Source organism: Idiotropiscis lumnitzeri, chromosome 14, assembly GCF_059441095.1.
Source record: "Idiotropiscis lumnitzeri isolate Australia: NSW breed Sydney's pygmy pipehorse chromosome 14, RoL_Ilum_1.0, whole genome shotgun sequence".
Taxonomy (NCBI): domain Eukaryota; kingdom Metazoa; phylum Chordata; class Actinopteri; order Syngnathiformes; family Syngnathidae; genus Idiotropiscis; species Idiotropiscis lumnitzeri.
In genome coordinates, this window is record NC_142404.1 from 15,860,427 (window position 1) to 15,878,102 (window position 17,676).

The window sequence follows — 17,676 nt, forward strand, 5'->3', positions numbered from 1 at the left end:
AAATGCAAAATCTGATTATCATTTGTTCTTTCCGTTTTCAGTTGATAATCGGAAAAGTGACTTATTAATTATTTTTTTTAATCAAATTGTGATTCTAACGGAATATTTTTCAATGATAGGCTCAGATCAAAATAATGTATATAAAATTTAAAAATGGATCACGAGATCCAATTAGATTTTTCAACAGTGGTGCTTTAAAAGCTATAGATGGCATTTAAAGAAAAACAAACTTTTTTTTGGGGGGGGGGGATTTTCCGATTGCCATTTGAAAATGGAAAGAATGAATGCAACAGAGATTGAATACCTTTTATCAAATAGTGAGAATGAAATACCCTCAGAGTTTTCACATTTAAATTTCAGGTTTAGATCAAAAATGTAAAATCTTGCCACAGGACTGCTTTAGATTTGAATATGGAATTGGTAATATTTTCGTGAACCGAAATTTTGCAAATGACTTTTAGTTGCGCATATGATGTGTCTTAATATGAATCCATGGAAAAGGATCTGATTGTGGCGGTCGACAAGCTTCTGGATTTCCTTTTCACGCAAGGCTGACATTAAAATCAAACAGTCATGTGACCTGTTTGAGCGTTTTGTATTTTTGATCTGAGCCTAAATTTAATTTGTGAAAAATCTGTGTTCTGTACTTCACAAACAAAATAATGAGCTCCTTTTTCATTTTTTTTTTCTTCTTAATTTTCAATTACAAATTCAAAATGAAAAGAACAAATGATACCCAGATTGAATGGCGTCGGAACACGTCTGCGTGACATGATGAGAAACTTCAGGCTCTTTTTAGGACGGTGTACAATTAGCACAATCAGGCATGTAAGAAAACAGCGCATGTAGAAACGAATCTCAATCATTCCTGGCATGATATGTTTATAAAAAAAAAAATACAAATCGGTTCATTAGTGAATTTCCAGAGAGTGGAAAATTGCACAAAGCCATACGATTTCAAACCAACATGAAATGATTCTCCTTTCTGGCGAACGGGCGGCACATAACATTTGTTCCTTGAGTTTCTTGCTTTTGTTGTTTAATTGTAAAATTGTGGCAATGTTCTGTTTATTGCATGCTCCTCTTAATGACTATACAAAAGGTAATAGACAAAGATGTTTTAGCCTTAACTATATTACCTTGTTTCCATCTTCATGTTCGTTCACGGTATTCCTTTGCTCTTCCATCGGCGTGCTAATTTCCCACGTGCCATTTTTAATGACTCTGTTTGTTGCGCAAACAACTGGACATTTTGTTAACCGGCTGCCTTTCACACCGCATCTCATGTCCCGGCTGAGACGGGCACAAACAGCTACGCAATTTCCACATGCTTATTAAAGTCCAATTACAGTTCAAAGGGTCTGTCCCTGTACTTGAGAAGCACAATGCAATCACTCCATCACACTTTTTAATACGTTTCCGTTCACATTTACACGTGGAAAGCCGTTTGAGGATCGATATTTCTGATGGCCAACTTCAATTCCGTGGACTAGTGTGCTGTTTGTCCTCACTAGTAACACAATTCCATAGATCAACTACAGCACAGAAATCGAACGGATGTGTCATACTACGTAATGTTTTTTTCCACTTCTAGTGCCACTTTTTACCCACTCGAATTGAACTAAAACTTAACCAGTAGTGGAAAATTTTGTCGCACTGTCGTATGACACAATTATTCTACTAGTTCACTGAAATGGGTTTTCTCGTAAGAACAAAGTGCATTCTAGTGCACTTAATACGGTGGGTGCATTTATTCAATATCTTTGATGTCCGGCTGAAGGTCCGTGTACTACTATGCTCTTTCTCTGCACTAGTAAAAAAAAAAAACTTTCCATAAATCCATTTGTGCATTTATTTAATAGTCTAAGGAACTAGTAACATATTCCCAGTGATGCGAAACTGCGTGCTACTACTACAACTTTGACATTTTGAAATTCTTCTCGTTAATATTTTGCATTTCAACAGTGGTACTAGTAGCATGCAGATGTCAACTAGTGCAATTTCGTGTCACCAGTCACTTGTAGTAGTCCTACTAGTGCGCAGAATTGTCATACAGCGATGGATGGTATTCACGTCGGTCACAAAAACAGAACCTCAAGAGTATACTAGTACAATGGACTTAAAGATGGATACGCCAAAAATAATCCATTGGTTGTTTTCCCTAACTCAATTTTTGTGTAGTTGTGGATTTTGAGGTGAGTTGTTTTTGTTCCATTCGTTGTAGTTTTAACTTTTTTTTTACCCCCTTGTTGGATCAAAATCTTAACCCAACTTGCTGCGTCAAATCCTCAACCCAATGCACTGGGGATAAATCATCCACCATGGGCTTGTTCCCTTTTGTTAGGATTCCAATCAATTTGGGTCACTTTTAATTTAGCACTTTTACTGTAAGTGAGATAAATACTGAAACGGCTTTCCATGCTCATGGGCATTTTGTCATATAAGTCAGTCAGTCGATCAGTTCAACCCAGTTGAACATCAGTTGATCACACACGAGTTAAAGAGGGAGAAGCTCGCCCTGCGTTCTCCTTGATGAAAGCAATAATACAAAAAGCTCGCATGTGGATCAAGCCACTGGCGCATTTTCATTGATGACTGAATGCCTCTCACCACGTTTTGGTTCTCTCTCAATGCATTCAAAACGTTGTATGATACAAAGTCTCTTCAGGAATAAAGATCTAACAGCATTGTTTAAAGCGTTCTTTTGACTGCATACTGTATGTCGCCCTCAAATGGCTTGGTCGCTGACAAGTTGTCGGTCGGTTACCGAGGTAACACTCCGCCGCTCTCTCTCTCTCTCGCTCTCTCTCTCTCGCTCTGGCTCTCTCTCTCTCTGGCTCTCTCTTTCTGTTCCTCCTGTCTCGTTTTATAGAACAGCAGTGATGGGCAGTCAACTCTCCGCGTTTACCTTTACTTGTTTTGCATGTAATTATTTCACCTTTCGTCGCAGCAGTTGACTCGATCAAGGTATTGCTCAGGTGATAATGCGCCATCATAAATTGACAATAAACGCTTTCTATTATGTTCTATGTTGTTGCCAAGTAATAGGAAGGTTACTTGTTCCCGCAAAGCTGCCATGCACAGGGAATTTTTCATACTCAGGCCTTTTGTTTGATTGTGCAGAAGTAGTCTTATTTTTAAGAATTCAAATAAACGTTTTCACTTCTTTTCCACTACAAACAAAAGTATGCATTTATTTTGATTGTTTTAACTCCAAATTCCAGGATGTAAAACAAAGGGAATAAAAAGATAGGCGATCAAGGTAAAAAGATTGGTGATTGGTCAGTTTTTTTTCCCCTCCAAAATCTCGTCAACAATAATAATAACTTGGGACCAACTCGGGAACGCCCGCGTATTCAATCGGCGACAGCCCAACACGAACGCATTACTTTTTCGTCGCACACCTCTGACGTCACCACAAACCAATCAACAGAGATTAGAGCACACGAACCACTCCTAAACCTAATTAATATAAAAATGGAAATATTGAAAGCCCTCACAAGTTTGTTCATACTAAAGTATTTTAATTCGAGCTGACAACTGGCTAAACATCGATTATTAAAGTGTCGCGTCGGGCGATTATTGCATCAGTTTTGTCCGTTTTGGCCACTAAGGGAAAGTGTGGTGCACACTTGCAGACAATTCTTCATTACTTCATCAGATAAAAGACCAGAAGAAGAAAGCCACGTTGGGACACAACTGAATGAGAATACATGCCAGTGAGTATTGCAATATTATATTTTCTGTGTATGTTGTGAATAATAGTAGTAATAGTCAACTTCAACTGAGTGTCAATAAGCATCTTAGAGCAAACTAAGATTTTAAAGAACAGTTAGCTCTCCGCCATACAGCACTCTGGACTGTGAGGATAGAATTAAAATAGATTAATCGGATATTTAAGTAATTGTTAGTAGAAGCCCTACTTCAGTTTTTTTTAGCTTATTAAAAATACATGCAGAAGGCTGTGTCTGTTTGTGATCTCTTTTCTAAATTGTGCCACATAAAAAGGCTTGTGCACCAGTGCCAGAAAGATTTTCTTCTGGCACTTTCATTGTTTTGATCCTGCTCTATGAAATCACCGCTGTTGTTCATTATTCACAATGCACTTTTTTTTTCCTGTCACGCATAAGGCGTAAATAGTATGACTATTTATTATATTTTTTAAGCTTATGGAGATGAAATGGAGGGCTGTGAAAGAGGCACCAGCAGCTCAATTAATTCTGTTTTTAACGTCATCTTCTTAACCACTTTTTGGAATCTCACAAACAAACACACGGGAATGATCAGAAGAACAAAGCGAGTGTCAGGAAAGTGCATTCTTACTTTTATGCCTCGTCTAAATCAACACTGACTCACTCATTATCACCAAGGACATCTTTGCACCGACATCCGTCTGTTTCTTTTGTCATCGTGACAGCCGCATGTCGAGGACTGCACCTGTAAGAACAGGCCGGAATAGAATGTAACGTCACTGACGCACGTAGCGATTAGAAAGTACGTGAGCGCCCCTGAAATTCTAGAGAGAGATGTCCTGAAGATTCGTTGGCAGCTTTCATGGCAAACAACATCTGAACAGAAACATGCCCAGACTTGCTGATAACGGGGCACAAGAGGAAATTCTTACAATGACTCACGTACATTTTCTGTTCTCGATGTTGAGGATATCTCGCTTAACACCCACAGATTTTCAGTTGGAGATCACACACGAGTTTGAATGCCAGATTTTTTTCTGATATTAAAAAAATGTGCCAAACATACTTTTTGGAATTAGGATCAAAAAGTCATGATTAGACTTAGTGAGGGCTGTTGTCAGCTTTGTTCGAATAAATTTAAATGATATGACTTTTGTTAGTTCTCGGTCACTGCGCTTGTGACCGGCTATCGCTCCGCTGGAATGAGAAGAGATTTCCTTGAGTAAATTTAAACTCAATTCATGTTTTATCACTGAGAATCATTTTTATCATATCATCCAGGAAATGTGACTCAACTAAAGACAAGTGTGCTCAAGCAGCATCTTTATCAATCAGTCATTCTTTGCCTTGATTATCAATGAGTGAGTCAAGTAATTCTGGCTGTAAGGGGTGCTTTAAAAGTACAAAAGCGAAGACGCAACCTTCATGTCCAATTCCGTCCTGAATTGTTTCATATTCAAGCACCACTTTTTGACTTGATCCATCAACGCCTCTCCTGTCAGACCTGATTAATTCCCCTTTGTTGTGTTGGAGTAACTCCCGGAGTTCTATATTATTCTGTCAGGATGAAGCCCGTTACATTACCCATGGACACTTGTTGGAGTGTCAGTCACGCTGATATTACCAAAAGGAAAGAAAAAAGCAAGGTGGCGGTTTTTTATGTTGCAAACGCTCTTAAATTGCTGGAATCGGCTTTTTAAGGCTGCCGTGTGCTCTGAGCGGTTGTAAACTAGGATGAAGAATTCTCTGTAGAAGCTCCTAGGAAATATCTGCGCCATAAAACAAATCTGATGGAAATATAACAGGTCGTTCCTTTCATGGAGGTACAAAGTACAATACATTTTACACAAATGCAAGTTGAAGGGGAGTTTGGCGTTTTTGAATAGCTAGCAAGATTTAAATGTAGCCTCACTTCACCATATCGTGGACCCAAGCACATCTTTTTCAAACTTGGACATTCATAATGACATGTTATCAAGAGTGTAGTTTTGATAAAGAGTCTGAGAAAACGCAGTCCAGCTTCAACAAAAAAGCAGCTAGCTAGCAATACTAAGCTAGCATTAGCATTGGCATTAGCTACGGCTGCGATGGAAACAAGACTTATTTGCCGTAGTTTTACTGTAACGCTAAATTTTGTGTTTGAAGTTTAATTTTGGGGGGATGAGCACTTCATTAAAAATCAAACTGAGATGACAAATGCACCTGCTTAGTAGAAACGCCGCCAATCTGTCTAAATCCTCTCAGCTGCCTGTGGTCGTGTGTGGTGTAGTTTTCTGCCAAGCAGGGGAATTTTTAATTTTCCAGAGGTGTATATTATTTATATTCCAACGATTTCAGCAAAGCTGATGAAGCCCAAGCTAAGATTTCGGCACGAGGCTTATGAGGGGTGTGACAAATGGAAAAAGCCAAATTTTCCACATTTGAACCTGTTAACTTATCACCTCATTACACTGCGTGTAACTTAAAAACATGAAATTCATCACATAACGTGTTTTTAAACTTTTTACTTTCAATAATTTCTTATTGAATTCTTCCTATCTAATTCTAAGTTTTTCATATCCGACCTTTAATGGGAAATTTGAAGGATTTTAAGGCTAATTAAGGCCACAAATGTGAAATATCACCCTGCTTCTATTCTCAAATATGGTTCCTTGTCCTATAAAGGGCTTCATAGTTTTAATTGAGTATTATGAATCATTGCGCACTTATTCTGGAGTGCCCTCCTGTGAAAGAGCAAACGGGACGAAAGAGGGAACTGACAGGCAGATGAGAGAATTGCACTACAGGCCACTGAGGAGGAATGAATAATGCATTTGTCACAATGGTGTAAGTTTGCAGAATGACAGTGATTAAAGTTGTGTCAGGCAAGGCTGGTATTAAGAAGACGGGAGGGAGATTAAAATGGCTGAGTGAGTGTAAAAGCCAACACCACGGGAGGAGACGGCTCTTCCGTACCCTTGACACTTTCTGTCATAACTTGTTTCACATTTACACTTTTGCCCCCCACCATCATCATCATCATCGCTTGGCACCAATCCTGCCTTTATAAATAGCTTTGATAATTCACTTTGGAAATGATGTAACTGCTTCCCAGAAAGCAGCGCTTCACCGACGGATACACCTCTTCTCCTGCATGTTAGAAGCTAAACAAAAAAAAAATCATCTGTTTGTCTTTGCACAGTGGATGCAAACACACACAAACAGGCTCGCACGCAAACACACAACCACAACAGACGCCTCGTCTCTGGCGTATTGTATTTGTAAGATAACTGGTGTGGGCGTCTGCAAAACAGCTCATTTTGCACCTGAGTCAAAATCCATCCATCAGCGCTTTGGTCGCCAGCAGCGCCGCAGGAAAAGAAGGCCAGGAAGGACACATCACAGCAGAGGCGCTCCCTGTGACCGCCCAACGGCGGGGCTGTGCCAGCCCGATGCTCGCTTTATCTGCCGCCTCCCATTTTATGTGCGCCATTAAGATCAATGAGCGACTGTCAACCTCCTTTTGCAGAGATATTGCTTGGAAGGCAGAGGCGGCACAGGATCTGCCGTTTGCCTCCGTGCTGTCCAATTGTGAATATGATACTCAGCAGATGATCACTAGACTGTACGGACTTGTGGTTGTTGAATTAATAGCGTCAGTGCATGCTGGGTGATTGTTTGCGCTTTTCTTTTGTTTGAAATGAGTTCACAAAGGCTCCATTTACACTGTACATACAAAATGCCGCCGTGACATTCGCACTTTGAGCCTGAGGGCAGTTTGACGTCAATTTCGGCAGAAGGCCAAAATGGCAGACCCCTTAGATCAGGGGTGTCAGAGTCATTTTGGTGGTCGGGCCACAAAATGAGGTTGAGGGCCAGATCTGGCCCCCGGGCCTTGAGTTTGACACCTGTGCCTTAGATTGATGAACGTGGACATGAAGAAAATGTGCTTGAAACAGGAAGTTGACGCACATGATTTTCCCTGTGCGGGCCACATAAAATGAAGTTGAGGGCCAGATTGGGCCCTCGGGCCTTGAGTTTGACACCTGTGCCTTAGATTGATGAACGTGGACATGAAGAAAATGTGCTTGAAACAGGAAGTTGACGCACATGATTTTCCCTGCGCGGGCCACATAAAATGAAGTTGAGGGCCAGATCGGGCCCTCGGGCCTTGAGTTTGACACCTGTGCCTTAGATTGATGAAAATGGACAGATTAATCTGATTTATTCTTATTACATGAACAGAATTCAGGTTGTGATATTTAATTGACTTGATATTTGAGATGTCTGCAAACAACCTCACAGCATTTGAGGGCAAAGACAGTCACCGTTTTTTTTTTTTTTTTTTTTTTTTATTATTTTGAAGCCTCATTTTATGGACATGCAAGACTTGAAATAGATGTATAGTCTACTTAAAAAATGTATCTGGATCCAGGTGATTTTATTTTGTACAACCACTTGACGAAATAGGAGTGAGAAAATTCAACACACCATTTTTGTTTTCAGTGCAGGAAAATCGCCCAAAACGCAAAAACTATTGAAAAATATCCAGGTTTGTGGATCCATGGCTTGAGTCGAGCCATTGAGTATAAATTATTAATTCCTGTCACAGTGCTGATGCATCATATGATTAAATATATATATTTGGATTGATCCCCCGCCACCGCCATTCCTTAAGGGAAAATGACCCAAAAGCATGCTTACAAAAGAAACAAACCAGAAAAAAAAACCCCTCCCGCCAGCAGGGATGTTTCTGCGCGACGCAGTGATCCCTCATAAATCACAGCACCCTTTGTTTATCCATGTGCTGGCTGTACGCTTTGAGGAAAATGACTTCATGGGGCATGGAAGGGGCATCAAATAATTGCGGTGCTCCAGGCAGAGCCGCTAGGACTGAAATAAAACAAGTGCTCTCCGCTCTAAAAATACGCCTGTTCACACGAGGATGCTGGCTTGTCGGCTGTTTGATGAGAGAGGGCACGTACGGTACATAACTGTACAGCGTAACTGTGCAACGCTTTCCTTCTACCAATGTCACACATTGGACCGTGACTTTTTTTTTTTTTTTCTTCTCCCATCTCGCTCACTAAACAGTTGCCATACCTCGCGCAGTCCTCTTCTGTGATGTATGCCATGAAGGCAATGACCAAACGAAATGCTCTGCTCTGCATGTTTGCATTTCAGTTGGATATTGGAATCAAATTAGCTATTAATGACACTTTTTTAATACTTCATAACGAGGATATCCCCCTGAAGCCCTTGTTACCTAGCAACTGCAACCAGAACACACTGCATCCGGTTGTTGCACAGGCTGGTACTTAATGTAAATGGGGAGCTATTATAAGTACAGTATGCATTCCATAGGAAGGTTTTAATTCCTAAGTGCATTCTTCAGTAAGCGCTGGATTGAAAGACGGACGGTTTGACTCGCCAGTGTCCTTCGGCGGCGTTCTTGCTTTCATCGTTGTCTTTGGCCGCCGCGTCTGGCACCAGGATGAATATTTCAAGAGTTGTTAATGTGTTCCATTTGTTACTTCACTTGTAAACAGTCTTGGACTCTTCCCCAGGTAGTCGGGTGCTCACGCGCTGCCCAAAAAGCAGTTGAGCGTGCACAAACACCAACCAAAATAAATTGCACCTGACACGAGCACCGTTTTTTTTTTTTGGGGGGGTTTCTTTGCTCTTTTTCCTGGAAAGTTATTGTCACGTTGCAGTGGTTTGATTTCAGAAGCAAACGTGCAACTGCAGACGCAGCTGTTAGCACAGCCTCGCAAATTAGGATTTGCAGTTCTCGCGTTAAATAATCAAAATCACTGCCAGGGACATTTCTAGTCGTCAGCTCGTCTAAATTCATTAAACGTGTCTGTTTGGTATCGCCTGCCGGCCAACGAGAGGGAGGGCTGCGCTGCTGTGAGAGTGGTCACAGTTAAGAGCTACTTACCGCAATAGCTAGCGACTACACCCGCAAAATATTTTTACCTGGACGCCATAATATACACGACAGCTCGTTGTCGTTATTTCTTATTATTAATCCACAAACGAGGAAAGATTTGCTAGCTATTCGTCCGTTGGTCAAAAGGAGACCCGAAAACCCGTTAGCTTGCGAGCTAGCTGGTGGCTAGCACCTCTCGTAGCAGTATGGGAAGCCCCTTGATAAACGAGGTTTATTCATTTCATTTTTTTTTCAAGTTTGGCGGGCCGGATTAAAACGTTTAGCGGGCCGCACGTGGCCCCCGGACCGTAGTTTGCCCACCCCTGCTTTAAAGCATCTGGATTGTCCACTGTTTTAATGATGTCTATATCAAATAAATGAATTAAAAAAGAAAAAAAAAAGCACATGCGTTTGTTGAATTTCAACTCCATCTTGCGTCTCCTCTCTCCTTATGGCGAGGTCGTGTAGGCGCAGAAGAGTTTAATTATATCCCCCCCACCCCCGCTTGTAGTCTGAGATCAATGGTGGACCAGAAGGAGAAAATGACCCGAGGACATCCAAGTAACTTCTTTTCCACTTGTACTCAGGTGAAGTTCATTAAAACCGTAAATTTGAATAATCGATCAATGTTGGTTATCTCAGTGGCAATCTTAAATACTGTTGTAGCACGTAAACACATCAATAGGTTCCTCGTTAAACGGGATTAATTGCAGTCTTTACAGTGCAGGAAAAAAGCGCTTTGCACAAAGAAGAGCAAAGGAACTCCTTCTCCGTCTAGACATTTAATGAACTCTATTCGAAACCACGTGAGCTGTGTTGGCCGTGTAAACATTCCAGTTAATTATCGTTTTGGAAAACTTACTTCTCACCCCTCTTTACTTTTTCCCCTGCGCCGCTGTATGTCATTAGCATACTCAAAGTAAGACGAGCAAAACATTAATAATTGGCATCCGATGGAAAATGGGCATTTTTTTTTTTGTGCCAATGAAGTTTTGGCTTTGCAAGGCTACATTCAATTATGGGCTGCTTGTCAGGTGGAATAAATCATTCCTTGGGTGTAATGTTTAATATAGTCAAACCAAACTTTGACTGCCAAAAATATTCTCATGTGGGACAACTAATGACTTGGCTGGCTTGGTGTTGTTGCCTTATCATTCATTAAATGTCACAGTCCACCATCATTGAGAGGAGAACAAAAAAAAAAAAAGAAATAGTTTTATGGAGAAAAACAAGACGTTCAACACGGGGCTGTTGGAGTGAGTCAGCGTTGATGCTTGCCAGGGAGGATGTTTTACTCTGTGAGATTCAAGGCAAGGTCAATGAAAGTAAATGAAATAACTACTACAACTAAAATTGAAAAAAAAACAAAAACATTTTCCTGAACGTGTTAATATAAAATATGCTTTAAAGAAAATGAGAAATAACTGAATCTTATTTTATCTTACATTATATGTTGGTCGAACAAACTAAATGTAACTAGAATTGGAGCCAAAATGGCCGATTTTCATCCTGGTTAATTAATAACAGTACCGAACATGAGCTTTTGGACTTCATTCCATAGCTAGAGAGGAAGGATGGTTGGTTGTTTGCGAATTTTAGTTTGCTCTATAATACTTAGTTACTTTTTTGTTTCAAATCTTCCGCTTGAAAAAATACTCCATGTATTACAAAAAACTAAAATTAATACTAAAACTAATAAAAACAAAACTGAACCCCCCCCCCAAAAAAAAAAAATATACGCGTGCATATTCTGTCTTTCTACTGGCATGCACCTTTAAGGGGCGGGGCCTGATGGTGTGACATGACATAGGTGAGTCTGCTTGTGAGTGTCTGGGTGTGAGCTGTGGTCCAAATGGTGTATAAACGGTATACGGTACAATATATAATATATATATATATTATATATTATATATATTAGAATTGTAGAAATGTACTTAACTAAAGTACTGTTCTGATTTTGAAAAAAATTCAAACTGAATCCAAAACTGTCTGCTTGGACCTGCAATGTAAAGCTTGCGTGAGTCACAATAAGTGCTGACAAGAAAATGTCAAGCTCTGAATGTAACAACTCGACGTTGTCACAATCAATGAGCTCTAAATGCGTGGCATCGCACCTTACGAAAGAAAACTATCTGTATGCTTTTTAACCCGAGGCCGCAGCCTGTGTACTTTGGGAAATGTAGCGTCAAATGCTCTGCCTCGTCATATTTACGCTGACTGAAAGGTCTGAGGGCGACTGTCCCCCGGAGGACAAACATTTTGTAGCACATGCTGCAAAGATGCTGTTCACGCTGACCGTCGCACCTCTTGGCATTGTTGTGTTCGGTTGGGAACATGTGGGACGCAGGTGCCACTCAGCGGCTTGTGGGAAGGGGATGAGGGTGTTTGAAAACTCAGCGTTGATAAATAAATCCATTTTTGGCGGCTCATCGCACTGCTGAGGCCGTGGTTAGCCCGTTCTGTTAAGAAGTTGGATTCTTCCACCATGAATGTCACCAACAACCCCGACAACTTACAAAGTCACGATTGATGCCACAATCAAGGTTATAATTAACGAAAAATTGTGAAACTGGGATACTCAAATTGGAAAAAAAATAAATAAAAACCAACTAAAACTAACGACCATAATAGCAAAAATGTCATTTGTGTTCATTTTTGTCACTTGATATCGCATGACCTTTCCATATTGCTTTACGTCAGTACAGTTGAAGTAAGGTCTGACAGTCGTTTATGAACAAAATCGAATTGTAAAACTAATAAACCCTGAAACATTAAAAAAGACAACTAACCAACCTGCTCTAAAAATGAATTGAACAAACTGAATTCAACCCCAAAAAATTCAAGATGAACTACAATAATGTAAAATCCGAAGATTTTTATAAGCCTGGCCACAACATGGCAGCAAAGCACCATATTTCTTTTCACCGCATAACTGAAAATGGCGCCAATGTACTATTTTTATATAACTTCACTCATCAGTCTTTTGCCTGAGCGAAGTGTAGATATATATTAAAATAATTACCAAGTCACTTCCAGTACAGTACAACTCTTCATTTGTCTGCATGACAGTGTCATACTGCCACCTGGTGTCTAAACCGCATACACCAGAATGATTTCATCGTGAAGCATAAACTTTTTTCATTCTTCACTTTTATTTTATTATTATTGCTTTATGTTTTTATTTAATAAATTATTTTAAATTGCTCGCTTCCTTCATGAAAACTTTTATTCTCTTTGTTTTTGTAAACCGGAACAGATTCATGGCATTTCCATTCATATCAATGCGGGATGATGATTTTAAAAACAAGCGTTTTGTCACAAATTAAAATCCTATCACAACTTTTCATTTTTGTGTTTTTTTTTTTTCTCCTCTTTCCCCACCCTCAGGTTTTCATAGCAGTTGCAGGCGATGCTGTGTCATCATCGTGTGAATTAATCACTCTGGCTCAGCTCAAAATATGCTTACCATCTGTTTCATTCCATTCCAGTGCCCAGCTCATGGCTCATGTTTAATGTATCTGTGCTAATGGTATCATCTATGTGCGGCACAATGGCTGTCTGTGCGAGCGGTGAGACAGTGGAAGAAAACGAGGGAGCGAGACCTTGCTTGTCTGAATGCCTTCAAAAACATCATCAAATCATTTGCTCCACTGCTTCCAAAATTGACAATTACCGTGAATAATAGCTCTAAAAAGTCGTGCATAATTTGACAAACGTTACAATCGTACCTCTTTGTCATCAAGGCGGCACAGTTAGCCGGTAATTTGATCAAATTAGGAGCGTATTTATGATCTATTAAAATTGCGTGCAAGGCGGGGTCAAGAGCGACTCGCTCTGATGTGATTATCCTCTTGAGTGATATATGAGGGACATATGGAAGCGGAATACGTAATCAGCCTTAGAGGCACATTTGCGCTCGTGTACTCTATGTCGACTCATACAATATGAATGTTGTATAAAACATGCACATGCCCACGCACATACGATGGGATGGATGCACATTCAATGTACGGTTTGGGCATTCAAATTTCATGAGCCCAAATCGAGCGTTGGACTGAATTTCATAAGCCTTTTCCATGTCTGTTGGTTTTGGAGCTCAACGTGAAGAAATATGATTTGTCTGCATGCAATGATTAATCGATGAATGTACAATTAATCAATTATCAACTTAATTGCTTTGTATTTTGATAATCGATTAATCGTTGAGAGTCCTTGTTTTATTTAAAATGGTCCAAATCTTCATAATTTCAACTTCTCAACTGGAAATATTCTCCTGTTTCTTTATACTTATTTGTCAAACCATTTTTCCTTTTTTTTTTTTTTTAATCAGAAATGAGAGCAAACTTTCCTTAATTTTTTTTTTTTATGATGATCCCAATTTTTTTTCTCTTAATATAAATACTATAGTTTTATAATTCATTAAAAATCATATTGACGCTATTGCAACAGGTGGAATGATTTGGGAAATTTCATTGCTAGAATAAATTGTAAAATTTGTCTTAAGAACAAAAAAAAAAAGCTGATGAAAAAACTGATTGTGTGAGAAAAAAGTAGAGCTTTTTTTTTTAAATACATTTCAGGACAGAGGACACAAAATCACTTTTCCTTTTTTCCCTTTTAATTTCTGACATGTTTTTTATAAAGAGAATATGTTAAATATTTTTTCAACCGATTCATCGATTTTATAATGACAAAATAATTCACAGATTAATTATTAAAATAATTGTTAGTTGCAGCCCCAGTCTGCTAAAAACTCAAAATATTGAAAAACCCAGAAGAGTTTGCATCAAGAGGAAGATTGCAACATCATTCTTTTCAAATGGGAGAGAGAGAGAAAAAAAAAAAAAAAGCTCTTCAAATCCACTCTGTCAAATGCGGTATGCAACAAAAGACAAGACAGTAACACATGGGTGTTCGATGAAAATATAAAGAGTTGCAGGCTGGGAAAATGTCTTCTGGCCAAGATCCGGAACATCATAGCGACATCATAATGTACAGCATGCATTATGTTCTGCTCCCAAGTAGTTTGTCATCGCGAGCAGCACCAGCATCTGAACGTTGTCACCAACGGACTATGAAAAAAAATGGAAAAAAGAGACAATAGTATGTGTGTGTGTGTGTGTGTGGTTGGTTGTATGTTCATATATAATCTAATTCGCATTTGAAGTTTGTCAAACTTAAGTTAAAATAATGTACAATCATACCTTGAATCTTTTTTTTAACAACCACACACACAGCTTTGCCCAAAGACTGTCGTTTCACGCTTGCAAACGATGCTAAATTCAACAGACTTGCTAACAAAACTCATTAGCTATGTGGCGATGTTTAACCTTTTGAGCAACTCATAGATGAACATTTGAATGGAGTGATGTGTCAAAAGATAAGAATATAGCAACATGCGCAGGCATATATTCTTTACCCTTTGCGGAAAATCACAAACATTACTGAGCTTTTTCAATCAGTTGTGAAACACTTCTTCGTGTGCGTCTCTGTGTCATGTATTTGTCTCCGTGTTATATTGCCCCCAGGTGGCAAATGCATGCATAACAGTTCATGAAAGTCCAACCTATCCGTGACCCGAATGAGATGAAATGGATGAATCAGCAAATGTCTGCAAACACGTTTCTATTGCTAAAACTGATATCGTCATCAAATCTTGCAAATGATCGTCGGCTATAACGGTGACGAAATGCTGACTAAAAATGAGCTGTACTCTGTTAGTGCCCACATATGGCCCCGGCTTTGAGGAAGATGAGATGAGAGACGAGCATCGTCTTAATCTGTTGCTTCCAGAAAGGGCCTTCAGGACGGACTTTAATCACCTCGCTGTGTGTTCTCGCTGCAGACATTTTATCTTCTCCTGTGAAGACGGCCTTGAAAGTTACCGCATACCGCATGAACAAGCCAGGGTGGTTCTTGAACATAAACACCGTGTACTGGCCTAGGTACATCATTTAAAAAAATATGATGACAGGTTTTGTATGGTGCTAAATTATTTCCATTTACTTATTATTCTACATGAATCTTTTTTAGTTTAATTAAAAATGTGCTGACATTCTAAATTCCCAATTAATGTTAGGTTAATGTCTAAAAGTTTGAGTAATTTACGTATATACATTTGCACACTTATTGCTGGTTGCTCCCAAATGGTTTTATAGGAAATATATTTATGACCGATAGGGGGCGTGCTACTATTTGGCATGTGTGGAATCGCAGCAGCGGTAAAAGAAGAAGGAACGCTAGGCTAGGATATAAAAGTAGCATTCTGAGAGCTTAGACTGACAAATAAAACCAAATGTTGTCATTTTTTTTAATTACTTAGTTTGTGAACTCACAGTCCGTTTCCTCACTCAGGTGTGGGATATGGGAGAGTTTTTTTTTTAGTCAAGCCTAGCGTTTTACAAGCTGTTTGTTGATTTAGCTCAGTGGCTAATTGGCCACTAATGCACCAGACAAGATGTTCGGATTTTTTTTTTTCCATCCCTAGATTGAAAATGAGGTTCAACTAATGTCAGGAGGATTAGATAACTCTAACGATTTTTACAACTTCATCCTGTTGATTACAGGTCGCCGTTGCTGAGTTGAATGCAACTTTGGAAGAGCAGAAGTTTTACACGGTAAGAAATGTCTTTTTAATCTTGATAAAAAAAAGTAACATTTTAGCAAATTGAACTAAATGACACTCAGGTCTTTAAAAAAAAAAGCATTTAATAAAATTCACGAAACTATTGTTATATTACGAAATATTAAATTTGCTAATGTAATTGTAAATCACAATTACAGCAAATGTTTGGATGAAAAAAATGCTTCTAGGCTAAAAACAAGACTCGGGCTGCCTCTGTTGACTATTTTAAGAATCGATTGTTCCATCGATTAATTAGATAAAAAGGTATTTTGCATTAAAATGTATTGGGAAATGTTTTATGCTTACTGTTTATTAGCCAATTATTCTTTCTTTCTTTATTTTTTGGGGTACTGTGTAATGACTAAACAGCGATTTAGCAATATCACGCGAGAGGAAGTTTTTTTGCATTTACTAATGTTTTTACCAAACAACTTTCTTCATATAGCCCAAAATCAACCTCAGTTGCTCTAATTCCAAGTTTCGTGACCTTTGCGGCGTCTGATTTTTGTTGGTTCCACAGCACTGCACATCCACTAATTACATTGCAAACTAACATTGTTCTCAACACTAATCAGTCCCGCAGCAAAACTGCACAAATGCATTCTCAGAATATATGAGGTAATAAGTAGTGAGTTCAGTCAATGTTTTGGGAGAGGTGGTTATGTAAAATATTAATTAGGGAAGTTTTTAGATAGAATCTTATATCTCAGCTGGATCTTATCGGTGTCACCTTTGTTCCCCCGCTGTCAGTGACACTAAAGAGTGATTAAGGATGCAAGATGACTGCAATTAAAAGGGAACTGCATCCTCTGTTAACATATTTTACCATCCTTGACATTTACGAACAGACACTCCATTCCACCTCCACTTGGATCTTTTTACACAAAATACATTTTCATTTTTTGTCACAATGCCCTATGTTCTGGCAGCTGTGTTACTTTTTACAGGATGGCTGATTAATTCAGCCGAGCTTCTGAGCACTGTGTGGTAGGTCTGATGTGAAGTCTGCCAGATGGGAGTCAACACAGCATATTTTCTTTCTTCTTTTAATCTGGTGGAAAGGCGCCAGAGAGAAAAGGTGAAGAGAGAGAGGGAGAGAGTGAATGGGAGTGAGTGAGTGAGTAAGGTTGGAAGAACAAGGACACAACAACAAAAACAGTTGAGACAAACTGCGGCTCTGTCACGATGTCAAGATGTTGGATGCTGCAAGTCGAGTGGCAATCACGAGTGCCTGGAGAGAAAAGTGAAGCACAAGTTGAGGAAAACAAAGCAAAACTGTAAAGGCTGCTGAACAGCAAGGCAAACGTGATGGAGTGAAACCAAAGTGAATTGAGTATAGGGATGAGCGATTAATTCAATTCAAATGGACATCGCAATGTAGTAGAATGCAATATTCAGATGGCAAAGGCTGCAATTTGAAATAGGATTTATGAGCGTAGTCCTTATGT

General features: G+C 39.2%; 1 long non-coding RNA gene across 1 annotated transcript in view; it reads left to right on the top strand.

Moving 5' to 3' along the window:
* The first annotated feature begins 16,084 nt into the window (after positions 1–16,084).
* Positions 16,085–17,676, top strand: part of LOC148323700 (uncharacterized) — a 56,190-nt gene continuing 54,598 nt past the window's right edge. Inside the window, exon 1 of the long non-coding RNA XR_015846435.1 lies at positions 16,085–16,220. This is a non-coding gene — a long non-coding RNA (uncharacterized LOC148323700). The remainder of the gene's footprint in view (positions 16,221–17,676) is intronic.